This window comes from Anolis carolinensis, chromosome 4 (assembly GCF_035594765.1).
Source record: "Anolis carolinensis isolate JA03-04 chromosome 4, rAnoCar3.1.pri, whole genome shotgun sequence".
NCBI lineage: Eukaryota > Metazoa > Chordata > Lepidosauria > Squamata > Dactyloidae > Anolis > Anolis carolinensis.
The window spans coordinates 179,837,659-179,854,752 of record NC_085844.1 but is presented as its reverse complement, the minus strand read 5'-3'; the positions used below and the strand labels follow the sequence as shown (position 1 = coordinate 179,854,752).

The 17,094-nt window shown below is 38.5% G+C and overlaps 1 protein-coding gene across 1 annotated transcript in view; it reads right to left on the bottom strand.

Annotated features, from left to right (window-relative positions):
• Positions 1–17,094, bottom strand: part of bend5 (BEN domain containing 5) — a 1,240,673-nt gene that overhangs the window by 109,881 nt on the left and 1,113,698 nt on the right. The window lies entirely within an intron of this gene.

Here is a 17,094-nt window from a genome sequence, read left to right as displayed (position 1 = left end):
CACTTAGTCAGAATTTGGAGTTGATACAATAAAAGTGGCACTGTTGCCCATAAGTTCCAAGTGGCAAGAAACAAGAACATTTTCTTTAGAGGTCAGAAGATTGACTGGCAGAAGTGTTAGGCTCCTTTTATAATGTGCAAATCCAAGTTCTTGTTACTTCTTAGCATGTAGTTCAGTTTAGTAGTGGCTGAAAAGCTTCTTTTCTGTTTTTAAGAATCTGAGAATTCAGACTGAGAACACAACTTGACCCTATCTGCTGCTTCTGATGCTGTATGCCATTTTACTCAGGAGTCAATGCTATAGTATCTACAATAGTGGTTCCCAATCTTTGATCATCCATTTGTTTGGGACTTCAACTTCCAGAAATCCTAGTCTGCTTACCAGTTGTTAGGAATTATGGGAGCTGAAGTTCAAAATACCTGGAGGACCAAAGGTTGGAAACTACTCATCTATAGGATGTGTAGCTAAGAGCTGTCCATCCTGTAGAAGCTGAAGTATTGTGTCACTGAGTTGCACAAGAGAGCAGTTTAAAAATGAAAAAAGGAGAGAGGAAAAAACATTCACCCACCATAATAAATGTCAACATTAAGGTGAATACTAACACGCAATAAAGCAGTGGTACTAGTAATGCAATGACTTTGAATGACCACAGTAATGTTATTTCCTACTAAGAATTGGAATGAACAAAGCAAGTTATTATTTTTCAAGGTTATAGTCTAAATGTGAAGCTTCCACTAGATAAAAGATAAGTCAGCCTTCCCATCTTATCATGTATTGCTGCTGATCTTACTCCTTTGACTTATAATGAGAACAATTTGTAACGAATTCTGAACTGCATTAACAGGCACTTTCAGGACAGTAAGCAGAGCTATTTCACTTACTGCAATGGGTGTAATACCTAAATACAAGTCTATTTAGTATACTGATTCGAAAGTAAGGATGGACAGAATATTTGCATAATACACAATTGCTGAAAATGTTTTTCTCACAAGTGTTGGGAAACAAGGAGAACACTGGACTGATGAGAATATTCACAGTTCAAGATTTATCTTTTTGCCAAAATGGAACATTTTTAATGCAAAACCAACATCTGCTCAATATACAGCATTTTCTTCCTATGAATTAATATCTGTATTGCTATATTATTTTCTGTGCATAAAATGTTTAATTGCAAAAATGCAATTTCATGTGTAAAAATGTGAAATATTTTTACATAGAATAAGTCCTAAACTATCGTCCTGCCATAATGTTATTTTCTGTGTTGAAAATGCTGTTTTCTGTACAAAAATACCACATGCAAGATTTGCACAGAATATGTCCCGAGCTCCAAATAATCTCTAAAAACCATGCAGACTTTCTTGCAGGGGAAATAAAATGGCTTGTGCTTCCTTTGTGAATGAAAAAACCCAAAAAAATTATATCACATCCCTAGGTGGGGAAAGGAGTTGTTCAAGGAGGGGATTCAAATTAACTAATAAATAAAAACTAAGTGCTTACTTGCACATCAAATATTCTGGTGGTTGTTCATCTCATGCTCTTATAAATACAACCTATGCTGTGGTCTCAGAAACACCTGGAAAGGAAGCTTTTCTGAATTTCCCACTGCATTGGGAAGGGAATATCAAAAGCAATATTTCACCAGGTTTACAGGATAGGTGAACAGCTTATCATAAAATAAAAATGGGAAGTACAATTGGCCTCCAAAATAAAAAAAATCTGTCCAGATCAACTGATCCATAGATTGTAACAATCATAAACATCAGCTATAATCAAGTACAATATAGAATGTTGCTTAAATATTGAGAGAACACTGAAATTAACACAAGGAAAATGATTATAGGAAGATAGGGAAAACAACCCCTTTTTAAAACTAGTTATTTTAATCCCTCAGTAAACTCATATCTTACCATGAATCCTTTATTAGCAAATGTGCCCATAATTGGACTTCTAAGATGACTGGTTTTTTTTTTCAGACAATGTTCATATAACTGTCTCTCTCTTCACCTTTTCTAAGAAATTCTAACAAATAAACCCACTGAAAGCACAGGTAAACATTTTCTTAACATTAAAGGGTGTTTTATTTGTCACAGCTTGCTGCAGTAAAGGAACAGATGAAGTCAAGGCTTATGCATAGATGGTGACCTTGGCAGAGTCTGAGTGTACAGTTCTAGTTTAGGCTCAATAAAGATGTAGTTTAAAGAGAATAATGGAATAGAGACAAATACATTTCATCTGTTTATAGCAATATCTGTAATCCCAAACAAAATGATGTGTTGGCTTCAGTGTAGAAGAAAAGGAATAATTCAGTCTATTAAAGCTATAATATAAAGTGTTCATTTTACCTAGCTATCATAGAAAAGCCCAGTTCAGCCTGATAATCATTCACCGTCATCACCACCTCTCAAATGAAACTGGAGTTATAAAGACAAAAATCAAACAGCAACTTCACTTAATATCGCAGCAACAAAGGGGCCATCCTAATATCACTCCTATGAGTGCTTTTAGAGAAAAATCCCCTTTATTCCACAAGAGGGCACTTTAACTACAGATAAAAACAGTCTATGCTGTTTAGGAATGGCCCCAGAATGAAGGTGATAGAGGAATAGGAAAACTGCTTAGTTATATTCTGGGTTACAATGATGGGGACTGACCACAAAGATACAGAAAGATGCACACAGTAAGCAGTTTACAGTAGGATTCTCTATTTGCCTATTCACTTTAAATGTCACTTTAATTTCCACATATACTTATCCATCTACAAATATTTTTCTCATAGAACTATATATCCTCCATTATATAAGATAGGGAAGACTGTCATTTCCTTTCCACTTAAAAGAGCCACTAGATTGTTGCAACCTCGTCTATCTCACATACAAAAAAACAATTGCAATTTAAGAATAACTTCAAGGCTCTTTCACTTCATCCACTTTAAAGTGTTTAAAGATAGCAGGCACATAAATAAGCCAAGCACGGAGAAACTGGGGCTGAAGGTGCATTTCTCAGACAAAGCTGGCAGCTGCCTTGGCTTATTGGCAGGCCATTTATCATCTCAAGAAAAAATATTGATAGTTCTCAAGATTCACACTTCCCCTGGCCCTTGGCTGAAAAATGCTGTCTTCCATGAACACTTTGAAAATGGATCCAAACTAGGGAAGGAGCTTTTCCTCAAAAGAAAGAGAAGACACAATAAAGATGAAAATGGGAAGAGTCTTGCTGTGGAAAGTTGGCCAAAAAAGGCCACAGAAATTCCACCCAGTGCAATATCCTTCCTCGTCTCAGAAATAAATTTCAAATGGATGCATATGTAGGTTGCATACTTCAATTAACTGGTGAATCACTTTGCTTTGATCAGGTCAATAAAGATGTGTGAGCAAATCTTAACACAGTTTAGGAAAAAATTACTTTTCTGGTTTACATCTCCCAGAATCCTTCAGCCGACATAGCCACTGGCATAACCTATGTAATTATTGACCTTAGGTGTGAAAAAAACTCATATCCTCAGTCTAGATTACACTATGTTTTTCTAAATCTCATCTCTGGTGGCGCAGCGGGTTAAACCGCTGAGCTGCTGAACTTGCTGACCGAAAGGTTGGTGGTTCGAATCCAGGGAGCTGGGTGAGGTCCTGCTGTTAGCCCCAACCTAGCAGTTCGAAAACATGCAAATGTGAGTAGATCAATAGGTACTGCTCTGGTGGGAAGGTAATGGTGCTCCATGCAGTCATGACAGCCACATGACCTTGAAGGTGTCTATGAACAATAACAGCTCTTCAGCTTAGAAATGGAGATGAGCACCAACCCCCAGAGTTGGACATGACTAGACAATGTCAGGGGAAAACCTTTACTTTTAACCTAATACCATCATACCATCTTTTATATGTATACACTATCAGGCTGTGAAACTGAATTTACTGACCACATGGAGGTCTGCACACATTTTTCATATACTGTTCCCATGTATATATATATTTGCAGTTTTTCCATTCAAACACCTGCCCCTGTTTTTCCATTGCATATATTTTAGCCATTCATATTTTTAAAATGGAGGGCAAAGAATATTTTTATTGCAATGACCTGCCCCTATTTTTCCATTGCATATATTTTAGCCATTTATATTTTTTAAATGGAGGACAAGGTATATATTTGATTGCAATGACAGATGCAAAATTGATACTTCTATTAAGATTTCAAATATTTTCCCCTATCCCTAACTGACCCTTTTCTGAGGAACAAGCTCTAAGTATCAGAAAAGTTGTTAATTATTGTGAATTCAATTTGTATGACTTAAGCATATAAGCTTAGCACAGAGTGTTGGGTGTAATACAACACTGATAAAAAATTTCCCAAGCAGAGTGAAATGAATGTACTGTGGTTGACTGAAAACACTGAGTATGAAAGATCACCTTGACATGATATTTGGCAACATGGTGTGATGTTGGCCTCTTATGGTAACCTTAGAGTATCACAATATTCAATGCCTGGGTATTGCTGTATGGGACAGAGATTTTATTTGAGTAACGAGTCTGAGGTGAATAATAAGATGGGTTGACTAGGACACTATGTAGAGAAAATCAAAGAAAAGAGCAGCAAAACTTTCTGCCAGTCCTTTACAGAGCAGCATTTATTCAGTCTCAGCAACTCGTCTCAGGAGTAGCGACAAATCCTAAGGCTTACCCCTGCATCCCTGAACTGGACTGTGCACTCAAAAAGCATTTTGAGAGACAAAGGGCTCAAATTTTTCCAACTCCATTACTCAACTCCATCCTCTTCTTTTCTCCTGGTAGTCAAACAGTAGAATTGTATATCCAGAAGTACTTGTGCATATCTTTTTAAGTCCAGGTGAGTGGTTGGTATATAAAAGGAGACTCAAAGCAAGACTTGTTCTTAGCCTAGCATTTGTGGTTCTGCTAGAAGCCAGGGATTTCTGAAGTGCCTGAAGCTTCTATTCCTGCCTTTGTGGAATTTAGGTACCTTTCTATTGCATGTATTCTGTGATAGTTTATAACCTCCATGTTCAGAATATCAGAGAGTAAGGGAAGGGTGGTGGTGGGATAACACACAACCATAACTTCTTAAATAATTCTACCTGTAATTTGGTTTTAATCCTATTTGTAGTCAATTATATTTTAACTTTTATATGTTGTGACTATTTTAACTTCTGTAGGTCACTTTGAGTCCTAAGGCTGGGGAAATGGTAAGATATAAAAAGGTGAAGAAGATGCAAAAGACGATCTACCCAAATTCCTAAAATTGTTACTGTTATTATTCAAAATATATCCTAGAGTTTTCAAGAATGGATCATGAGTCTGAATTGGGAAAGCTAGGTTTCACTCTTTATGAGAAATCATATCTTTTAGTTCACTGTGCCCATAGTACAGGACTAAATGTCACTAGATTTTAACCAATAAACTAGATTTTAACCAAAAAGCATATTCACTGCCATTAACCTGTCCCGTCCCGTCCCGTCCCCCACCCCCAACAGGATATTTTCACAGATAATAGTTTTAATTTACAAGTCTCATCTAAGTCCTGTGTTCACCTTCCAATGACCAATCACAGATAAATACAAGATATCTGGGTCAAGAAAATCACCTATTATAATGCATGTTTGCTCTTGGAAGCATTTATTAGCAGGAAGTTGTTCTGGTTGTGCTGAGTTCACTAGAACTTTGCTATGCTAAAATGAATTCAGTTTCTTCCTTAACTTGTTCAATCATATTCTAAAAGAAGTAGGGCAAGGAGGGCAAAATCGCACCCAGTAAGATGCTCTGTGTTATTATTAATCAAAGTCTCTGGAGATTATAAAGGCAAACATTTAAAAAACTAAAAGCATTTAAAAAAATATTGGGTGCATTCGCTTGTGAAATGCTCACAAAATAGGAATGAGTTCTTCCTATACTCCTAATGTTTAATTTGTGTAATATTGCCAAAGCATTTTGACACTAATTCAAGATGAAAACTCGGGACTATGTAGGTAAAATTGAAATAAAAAGAACCGGAAGCCCTCAATACTCTCAGGTAATATTTCCGTCCTGGACGAGTCTCTAATGCTGGGTACAAAATGTAAGCACCCCATTTTATATAGTGGAAAATAAAGCAAATAGAAGCTCATATTGTTAGAATACGTTTTGAAGCAATAGTAACATTTGTTTTAATATAAATATAATTCTCAGAAGAGTAGTACAGAACAAATCACAGGGATCTTACACATGCCTTGCTTGGCTGATAGTTATCATGAACTTGCTAAATAAAGCTGGTGGAAACCGTGTTCTGTATTGCTTTGCCTGCATTTAACTGATAACTAGTCAGTAGGGCTGTGCGAATGATAAAGAAATGTTTCAAAAGTCATTACAAAATTAGGGGGCACAGGTGTTTTGTTTCGAAAGTATTTCTAAAGTATCGTTAGTGAAAATTTTGTTACTATAATGAGAGCAATGAAATTTCATTAATTTTTTGTTATAGTCATTGCGCAAGTGGGGCAACTTTAGGGGCTCCTTTCTCCCACATTTTAGCTGCTATTGAGTTGAAACTTGCTACACTGGTAGAACACATTTACTACATTTAGCCCATCAAGTTTCAGAACGTTTCACTTATCCATGGATTTTGGGGAATTTTCAGTTTTTATAAACAACATTTTTAAATGAAAACTATAAGAGCTATCTCCTTAAATTTTCTATACAATGACACAAGATAATAGGGGATCATTCCCCCCAACTTTCAGAAATATTAATATATCTATTGATTTTAGGGATTTTTAAAGGTTTTAACAAAAATATGTTTTTTAAAAACCAGAACAACTATCTCATTTAATGTCTCTCATATTAACCAATAGAACTTCCATTTAGGGAATTCTTCCCACCCCAGCACAGAGATTTACTTATTAGAAGTATCAGTGAGTCCTCCTTTTTGCAGATTCAACAATTTATTGGAACTCTGGCTGGCCACTACTACGGAGGGAAAAATCTCTCCCCTATCCTGACTGGGCCTTTCTGATGCGAAGCAGAATTTTGGGAAATGTAGTTTAGGGCAAGACCTTTTGAATTCTCTGGCATAGGACTCCTCACCTTCCCAAACTAATTTCCCAGAATTCCATGTTTTCTTTCCCAGTGAACTCTGCTTTCTCCCTGCTGCTTCCTTCTCCTAATGGCAAGAGGCCATTAATTTAAAGAGGAAAGGCAGCCTTTTGACTTTGCTTTTCTTCCTTGTGCTGAAAATGAAACTAACTTTGGGACACCTGCACATCGGACATCCCATTGTAAGTACACAAATTTAACGAATTTGATATGACTTACATCAACTAACGAGAAAATTGCACAACCCTACAAGTCAGGTTTACTTTTTACAAAATGGAACACAACTGGCAGAAGATATGCACACCATATTTTCCCATTATAAAGGTAAAGGATAATTTGGGGAAAAACTTTCTTATACTACAGTGAGCCTTAAGTATCCACCGGAGTTTAATTCTAGAACACCTTATAGATACCAAAAGCTGTAGATGCTCAAGTCCTATTTTATATAATAGTGTAGCAAATTTTTGTCCCTTATATAAAATAGCAAAATCAAAGTTAGCTTTTTGGATTTATGTATCCTATTTGAACTTGTATTTTCCTTTACTCTGTACAACACACACATATTGAATTACCGCTTTTGATTTCAGTGCTTTCATAATGATGGAACATGGCAGAATGTCTTAGAAGAAGCAATGATGCACAGATTTGTTATTAACATCTTCTCCCCTGTGTGTCATTCTTGGATTCATCCTCCCCAACCCAATTTTTACCTTCACTTCAGAGAGTTTCCAAAGGACAGGTACACCTTCAAACAGTTGCTAAGCTTAATCTCTGATCTGCTAGAATCACTGCTTTTAACTTTGCTTTACTCAGATAAGTTCTGTAAACGGCCAATATCTTTTAAGTCTCACATTCCACCCACTGTCTTTTAGCTTAGAATTGCCCTTTCCAATGCATTCAAGTTTAGCAAGTGTTACTAATAGGAATTTAACATTTACCAAAGAATTATTTTAACTATAGGTTTAATAGCATTTTTATGGTTCCCTGAACACTCAGGAATTTACCTATCAGTTCCATCTGCTTAGTTTCCTTCCAATTTGCTTAAATATAAGAGAAGGGTAAGAGGAAATAGAAGTCTTCTCAAAAACAATGAAAAAATACTTGTGTTACGATATTTTAATGTCCAACACCTTGATATTTCCACTTCTCTCAAACAAACCAATGGATTTATACACTTTCCCAAGTATAATGCAAATATATTACTTGCTTCTTTTGATCTAGACTCTGCTTGTCTTATTAAAAACACTAGCACACTCTATTTAGTATAATTTAAAACAAGCCAAGGGCAGTCTGTTCAACTTAGAAGTCACTAGTATGCATAAACAAATACATCAAAAAGTTCAGAACATGACCAAGGAGGACCAGGTCCTAAGAAAGGCTTCAGGGATGAAAACAGGTTGTTAAATTGTTGTTTGTTAGTATTTGAATTTTTAAATGTTTAAACAAACAACCTAATACAGTACATAACATGAAGAAGTTTAATGCTGTAAAAATAATACTAGTGATTCCAGCACCACACACACTTCACTCTTGTTCACCCTAGCACAGTTTATGAGTCAAACCCATAAGTAGTTCATGGCCCAAATAGTCTTGTTGCCAATATGCTTTAGACAAAACATGCCTTGTTGAGAAGGTCTCTCCAGCCAACCCCTCTACACCAACATGCATTCTGGAATAAAGTAAGGAATGTGGTTCCATTAACATCTACTATTTGGGATGTCAAGCCTAAGTCCCTGGGTACAACTGAATAGAGTTCTACTTCTCTATGCAATCTCCAGCAGCTCACAAACACTGTATAATATGAGTGTGCAAAACTTCATTTGTAATTCATTTTTCAGATCTATTTCATAAGATTCATAGATATGAAGCAATAATAAGAAATAAGAAATAAGTCCTCATGCAAAAAAAAAATTAAGATTCAAAACACTGACCTATGACTTTTGGATGAGTTATGTAAGTCTCATAAATAGCTTCAGGTCCCATCGCGGATGCCACTTATGCCCCAAAAGGGCTGGGTTTGGTTCCCCCAAATGGCCCCAAAGAGGATGGTGAGGCTGAAGTGAAGGAAGAAGCTCTGCTTTTTCCCCAAAGGGGGCAGCAAGGAGGGAGGGAGGGAGGGATACCTGGCTGGATGGCCGGGCAAAGAATAAGCCCTTTCAGCACATGGCTGGCCCAGAGAGTGAGGCGGAGACCACACTGACATTGGGACTTTAATGTGGGAAGTGAGCAGATTTCTGGGAAATGTAGTTTACGGTGAAGCCTTTTGAATTATCTGCCACAGAGGTCATTGCCTTCCCAAACTTCATTTCCCAGAATTCTGTGTACTACCTTGTGCCTCCTCCCCCCTGAAGTTTTAGGGGGGGGGGAATGCCCCTCAACATCTGGGGATACCTGCTATAGATGTGAGCGAAACGTCAGGAGAGAATGCTTCTGGAACATGGCCATACAGCCCAGAAAACTCACAACAACCCAGTGATTCTGGCCATGAAAGCCTTCGACAACAAATATTTAAACATTTTTTACACTGATCGCACAGGCCTACTGTATAATGGTCAGAAAATCACACTGATAGAAAGGCAAGTAGAATCAGCCCAACACACTTTTCTCTTGTTAGTCTAAACATAACCATGATTTTTTTTCCCACCTCAACAAAGTGGGTAACATCCAGGTTCACTGCAAAATATCTTAAATTGGTGCTCACGTGAGATATTATCACCTTTTGTTAAATCTATCACCTAGCAATGTCTTCCAGGAAAGCTGGATGATCACCCTGCTGTGCTTATGGGTTTTTTTTTTTTGTCCGAGAAAAGTTACTTGAATTGAAGGGGGTTTTTTTTCTTTGCCCCAGAATTACACAAAATGATATCAGACATCAAAGCCAATTCACACTGGGGAAGGTTCTGTTGCCTAATTCAATTTTGGACTGTACGGCATATTACTAGCTCAATAGCACCTTCCATCTTTGTTACTTTTCTGTCTCTGGGTCCTGGAGGTTTCCTCCTTGAAGTAAAACATATCACAAATCTATTTAACTATTTGTTTTGAACAATTGTATGTTTAATGCTATTTTAATATTTTTATGTTGTAGTTTGCATTGTTTTAATTATTATTATTATTTTATTTTATGACACAGCAAACAAGATAGACATATTGGATTTCATATCACAAAATCACAAGTCAACACTTTCCAAGTGTCTAGGACTGTGTGATGTATTTTCGGATGATGCACGCAGATCCCAGCAGGGTGGCCTTTTGCAGTTGGCAGATCGTAATTTTGTCAATGCCTATGATGTCTGGTGTGTTGTGTTCCAGAACTTTGTCAGTCTGGATTCGGAAGTCCCACAGTATCTTTGTGTGCTCATTTTCCAATACTTTTGCAGGTTTGTGATCCCACCAGTTCTTTGCTGCTGGGAGGTGGTACTTGAGGCATAAGTTCCAATGAATCATTTGGGCCACATAGTTGTGCCTCTGTTTGTAGTCTGTCTGTGCAATTTTCTTACAGCAGCTGAGGATATGATCAATGGTTTCGTCAGCTTCCTTGCACAGTCTGCATTTTGGGTCACCAGCTGATTTTTCGATCTTGGCCTTAATTGCATTTGTTCTGATGGCTTGCTCCTGGACTGCATGGATCAGACCTTCGTCTCCTTCTTCAGGGTCCCATTCGTGAGCCATAGCCAGGTCTTCTCCTTATCAGATTTTCCTTCAATTTTGTCAAGGAACTTTCCATGCAATGTTTTGTTGTGCCAGCTGTCAGCTTTAGTTTGTAGTGCGGTTTTCTTGTACTGGTTTTTTGTCTGCTGTGCTTTGAGGAGTTTCTGATTTTTGACTTCAATCAAAGCAGGTTCTTCACTTTGCTTTACATATTCTGCCAGGGCATGTTCTTCTTCTTTGACTGCTTGTTTTACTTGTAAGAGTACTCTGCCCCCTGATCTTCTAGGCAGATATAGCCGGTCAACATCACTGCGAGGGTGCAGTGAATGATGAATGGTCATGAGTTTTCTTGTTTTTCTTTCCAAATTGTTCAGTTCCACCTGTATCCAATTTATAATGCCAGCAGTATATCTTATGACAGGTATGGCCCAGGTGTTTATGCTCTTGATGGTGTTGCCTCCATTGAGCTTGCTTTTGAGAATTTTTCTGACTCTTTGTGTGTATTCTTTGCTGACCACAGTTTTCACATGTTCATGCTTGATGTTGTCCAGCTGTAATATGCCCAGATATTTATAGGCCTCTGGCTGGTGACACTTGATTGTTTGACCATTAGGCATATTTATGCCCTCATTTTCAATGATTTTTCCCTTCTTCAATGCCACTGTCGAACATTTGTCCAAACCAAACTCCATGCTGATATCAGTGCTAAAAATTCAGTCTTAGTCAGAGACTGGATTTTAGTTTGCGTGTTCCCATATAGTTTCAGTTCATCCATGTACATCAGATGCGGAATTTTGTGAGATTTTTTAGATGTTTGATAGCCGAGGTTTGATTTTTGTAAGATTGTTGACAGAGGGATCATGGCAATAATGAAAAGCAGAGGGGACAATGAGTCTCCCTGGAAAATTCCTCTTCTGATGTTGACAAGTCCATAGCTTTCATTTCCAACAAACAGTTCAATTTTCCAGTGCTCCATCATGTTTTCTATAAAGGTGCCAACATTTTTACAAATCCTGATGGTGTCCAGGCACTTGATGATCCAGCTGTGTGGGAGTGAGTCAAAGGCCTCTTTGTAGTCAATTCATGTCATGTGAAAATCAGCTTTTCGGCTTTTACAGTTCTCCAGAATCATTTTGTCAATTAATAACTGGTCTTTTGTGCCCCTGCTTTTCCATTTGTTGTCTTTCTGTTCATCTGGCAAGATGTTTTTCTTCTTCAAGATAGTCTTGAATTCTGTCAGCTATGATGCCAGTCAGTAGTTTAAACATAGTGGGCAGACACATTATTGGCCTGTAGTTTCCTGTTGCTGCTCCTTTTGCTGGATCCTTTTGTATCAGGTATGTTCTTCCAGTTGTTAGCCATTCACTGATACTTCCTTTCTGCAGCATCTCATTGAATTGTTGGGCCATTTTTCCATGTAAACTAATCAGATGTTTGAGCCAAAATCCAGGCAATGTCCAGTTCCTGACTTTTTGCACTTGTTTGCTAATCATTTCAGTTGTTATTTCCATCTGTTCCATTTTGTTCTGTGAGAATTTTCCACCCAGCGTTTTTGTTGTAGTTCTTATTATTTTCCCAAAGTTCTTTCCAGAACTTGGTTGTTGCAGTTTTCTCTGGCTTTATGGTTACTGTGTCTGTTGTTTGGTTCAGACTCTGGTAGAACCATCTTTAGTCTGATTGAAACAGTTGATTTTGTCTGGATATTTCTGGCTTCATATCTTTCAATTTTTCTGGCTGTTGCTGTAATTTGTTCTTTAACGATCTCCAAAGCTTCTTCAATTTTTCTGGTGTTCAGCCAGTACTTTCTGATCAGGTATTGCTTGATTATTATTATTATTTGAAACACAACAAGATGAGTCCACAGCAGACACTCTGCTGGCTGTTGAATTGGATCACACGTTGGACACTTCCCAAGTGTCTAGGACTGTGTGATGTATTGGCGAATAATGTGTGCAGATCGCAGTAAGGTGGCCTTCTGCAGCTGGCAGATGGTAATTTTGTCAGCGCCGATTGTGTTTAAGTGCAGGCCAAGGCCTTTAAGCACTGCACCCAGTGTGCCAATCACCACTGGGACCACCTTGACTGGCTTGTGCCAGAGTCTTTGTAGTTCAATCTTTTCATATCGTGTCAACTTTTCCAGTTGTTTCTCCTCAATCCTGCCATCGCCTGGGATTGCGACATCAACAATCCATACTTTGTATTTTAACACGATTGTGAGGTCAGGAATATTGTGCTCCAAAACCCTGTCTGTCTGAATTCGGAAGTCCCAGAGTAGCTTGACATGCTCATTCTCTGTAACTCTTTCTGGCATGTGATGCCACTAGTTCTTTGCCACAGGCAGATGGTATTTGTGGCACAAGTTCCAATGAATCATTTGAGCAACGGTGTTATGCCTCTGCTTGTAGTCTGTCTGTGCGATCTTCTTGCAGCAGCTGAGTACATGATCTATTGTTTCATCTGCTTCCTTGCAGAGTCTACATTTGGGATCTGTTGTTGACTTTTCAATTTTGGCTTTGATGGCATTGATTCTAATGGCTTGTTCTTGGGCTGCCAGAATCAGGCCCTCTGTCTCCTTTTTCAAAGTTCCATTTGTGAGCCACAGCCATATTTTTTCTTTGTCAATTTGACTCTCAATTTTTCCTAGGAACTGTTCGTGGAGAGCCTTCTTTCGCCAGTTTTCTCTTCTGCTCTGGATTGTGTTTTTATAGTATTCACTCTTGGTCTTTTGCACTTGAAGCAGTTTACTACTGTTGACTTCCCTCAATGTTAGTTCTTGACTGCCTTTCACATAATCTGCCAGGGCATGTTTCTCTTCCTCTACCATTTGTTTCACTTGCAGAAGCCCTCTGCCTCCTGATTTTCTGGGCAGGTAAAGTCTGTCGACATCACTACGTGGGTGTAATGAGTAGTGAATTGTCATCAATTTTCTTGTCTTTCTGTCCAGTTCATCTAGCTCTGCTGGTGTCCAGTTCACAATTCCAGCAGTGTATCTAGTGATGGGGATGGCCCGGGTGTTGATAGCCTTGATTGTATTTCCGCCATTTAATTTGCTCTTCGAAACCTTTCTGACTCTTTGGATATATTATTTGCTGACCACATTTTTCACATGCTCATGCTTGATATTTTCCAACTGTAGTATACCCAGATATATATAGGCTTCAGGCTGATTGCACTTATGGTTTGTCCATTTGGCATCTCTATGCCCTCGCTGTGAATCATCATCATCATTATTATTATTATTATTATTATTATTATTATTATTATTATTATTATTATTATTATTATTATTATTATACCACCACTACCTGTCTCCATGACTTCAGGTGAGTGAGTATCCCAGATTTTCTGGGTTTCATCTGACTTTCCCCCATGACAGGATTTAGTCCTACAGCTGGTGTTGTTCAATATGTTATTAAAGACTTCTACAAATCAGCATGTGATACCAGATTTAGAGAGATCAGAAAACCAGATTTAAAATTAACTTCAACATATTAGAGAGCTAGGTGAAAATAAAGATGAAAGTAAGGTATTGCAATCTCTCATCCAAATACATGTGGATAGTATCTGGGGTCTAAATAGAATGTGATGCAGTGGCCTAAAAAGTCAATACCACATCAGAGGGAATATGGCATCCAAATCAAAGGAAGGATCAGTCTAGTTTGGTCATAGTTCACCTAGACTGCAGTTCTGGGTATCACAGTTCAAGACATGAGTGACTAGGATGATCAAAACACTATAAACCTGTGGGTCCCCAGATGTTTCAGGCTTCAACTCCCAGAAATCTTAACAGCCGGTAAACTGACTGGGATTTCTGGAAGTTGTCGGCCAAAACACCTGGTGACCCACAAGTTGAGAACCACTGCTATAAACCAACTTCCGTGAGGAACATCTTAGTGAGCTGGATATGTTAACTCAGAGTAGAAAGGACAGATAAATTATTGATGGCCATCCTTAATTATTCGAATGGACTTCATTTGGAAAATGGGATAAAGTTGGTTTCTGCTGCTCCAAAGATAGTGGATTCAAATTACAAGAAAAGATATTCTACATAAGCATTAGGAAGAGTATGGCATGGCTGTAAGAAGTTCACACACCTTCAAACAGAAGGGGACAAACCGGATGGCCAGAGGGGGGGCACTTGATTCCCCCCATGAAAGACCAACCTTTCTGTCTGGCATTCGCACCAGCTGGTGGAAGGGAGGGGCCTAAGCAACCCTCCTGCAGGTAGTCCTTCCCCTCTCCTTTCGGCCTGCCGGCAGCGCAGAGTACAGTAGGCTGTCTTGTAGGGGACAGGGGTAAATTCTCTTTCTTTGAAGGCTTTTAAACAGAAGTTGGCTGACCATCTCTCAGGACTGCTTTTCTACATGGCAGTCCCTTTCCAATTCTAATATTAATAATTATATGTTTTTTGTTTGCCCAGTCTGTGGAATGATCTTCCTGTTAAAATCAGGTGGGCTTCTAAAGTAAAGTGTTCATGCTTTCAACTAATGAGCTATTTGTTTGCCTGCTCACATATTTTCCTACTAACGTTGTCAGTTACTCCTAAAGGTTTAAATTAAATATTTTACTATTTTATTGTTTTATCACATGGAAAATATTATGTCTTCCTTCTTTCGAAGCCTACAAACTGCTTTGGGATTATAACAATGTCTTAAATTAAATAAAATAGAATCAGTAGCGTATCTCAACCAATTTATTTGCTACCCACGTATGGGCACTCTAGAGGGTCATGCAATTTATAATGAATCAATGTTCAAATGAATCATTCGTGCTCCAATTAATTTACCTTCTGCAGGGATGATTTGCAGGGAACTTGGAAGCATCCTTTCCAAATTCCCAACCCCATTCATTCTAGACCAGTGTCATGGAGGGTAGAATATAACATCTAAAGTAAATAGAGGATAACAATGACCTATAAGGTAATTCAGGGAAAGATGGGGCTTCTCTTCAGAAGGACAAAGGGGAGGCAGTTACATCAAGATGGGAAGTTTTTCAGCTTTAATACATGGGTTAGACTGACATTGTTCACATTTGCCTGTTGAAACTTAACTTGTGCTACTTTTAGCACAGCAGGGTCATTCATGCTTATGGAAATCAAACTGCAGTCTCAGCCTTTCTGTACTTCATCACCAAAGATAATCATTGCTATCTACAACTTATTTTCTGCTCTGACTGGCTGATGGCAATGATGTATGAAGGAAGAGTGATGTAGCTCCATCTGCATAAGATGAGTTGATTCTGTACAGACATAAAGATATCAGCCCTCACCCACCCACATACAAAAAGGAAATAAAAGGGAGAACAATTTTTAACAGAGAACTGAGTGAGCATGAGTTTTAAATCATGGAGAGAATATATAATAAAGAAAAATACAGCCTTTCTTGAACCCGTGGGTAAAATTTTCCCACCCAGTTAAAATAGGACCAAGAAGTTCAGGACAGAACAAACTTACCACTTGTGATTGGAGAGAAACTGTACTTGTCAGTATTTGGAACAGTACAACATTGAGTATATGAACAAAATGGGATACCTGAGTCATTCTACAACATATGATTCTAAAAACTCTGAAACAGAGATAGGTTTAAATCCTGATATAAAGTAATCTAAGGAAGTTCATTAAAAGGAAGTTTTCTATTCACTTCTCTTAACTAAACAGTTCATATGATCCCTGAAAAGGCTACCTCAAGGTTAAGGAGCTATGAACAACATAGCATTGAACACAAGTGGCCCTTGAACAGTGGTTCTCAACCTGTGGGTCCCCAGATGTTTTGGCCTTCAACTCCCAGAAATCCTAACAGCCGGTAAACTGGCTGGGATTTCTGGGAGTTGTAGACCAAAACACCTGGGGACCCACAGGTTGAGAACCACTGCCCTAGATGATGGTAGAAGGAGTGGGGGATCCTCCATTTTCAGGCAATACTTCTCTGCCATGAGAAATCCCAGCATTTCACCCATCCCCTCCCCATTGGTGCTTTTTAAGGGGCATAACAATCTGAGCGAAGGAAGATAGACGCTTTTGAACTTTGGTGCTGGAGGAAAACCCTGAGAGTGCCTTGGACCGCAAGAAGATCCAACCAGTCCATCCTCCAGGAAATAATGCCCGACTGGTCACTGGAGGGAAGGATATTGGAGGCAAAGTTGAAGTATTTTGGCCACATCACGAGAAGACAGGAAAGCTTGGAGAAGATCATGATGCTGGGGAAAATGGAAGGAAAAAGGAAGAGAGGCCGACCAAAGGCGAGATGGATGGACGGTATCCTTGAAGTGACTGGCTCGACCTTGAAGGAACTGGGGGTGGCAATGGCCGACAGGGAGCTCTGGCGTGGACTGGTCCATGAGGTCACGAAGAGTCGAAAACGACTGAACGAATGAG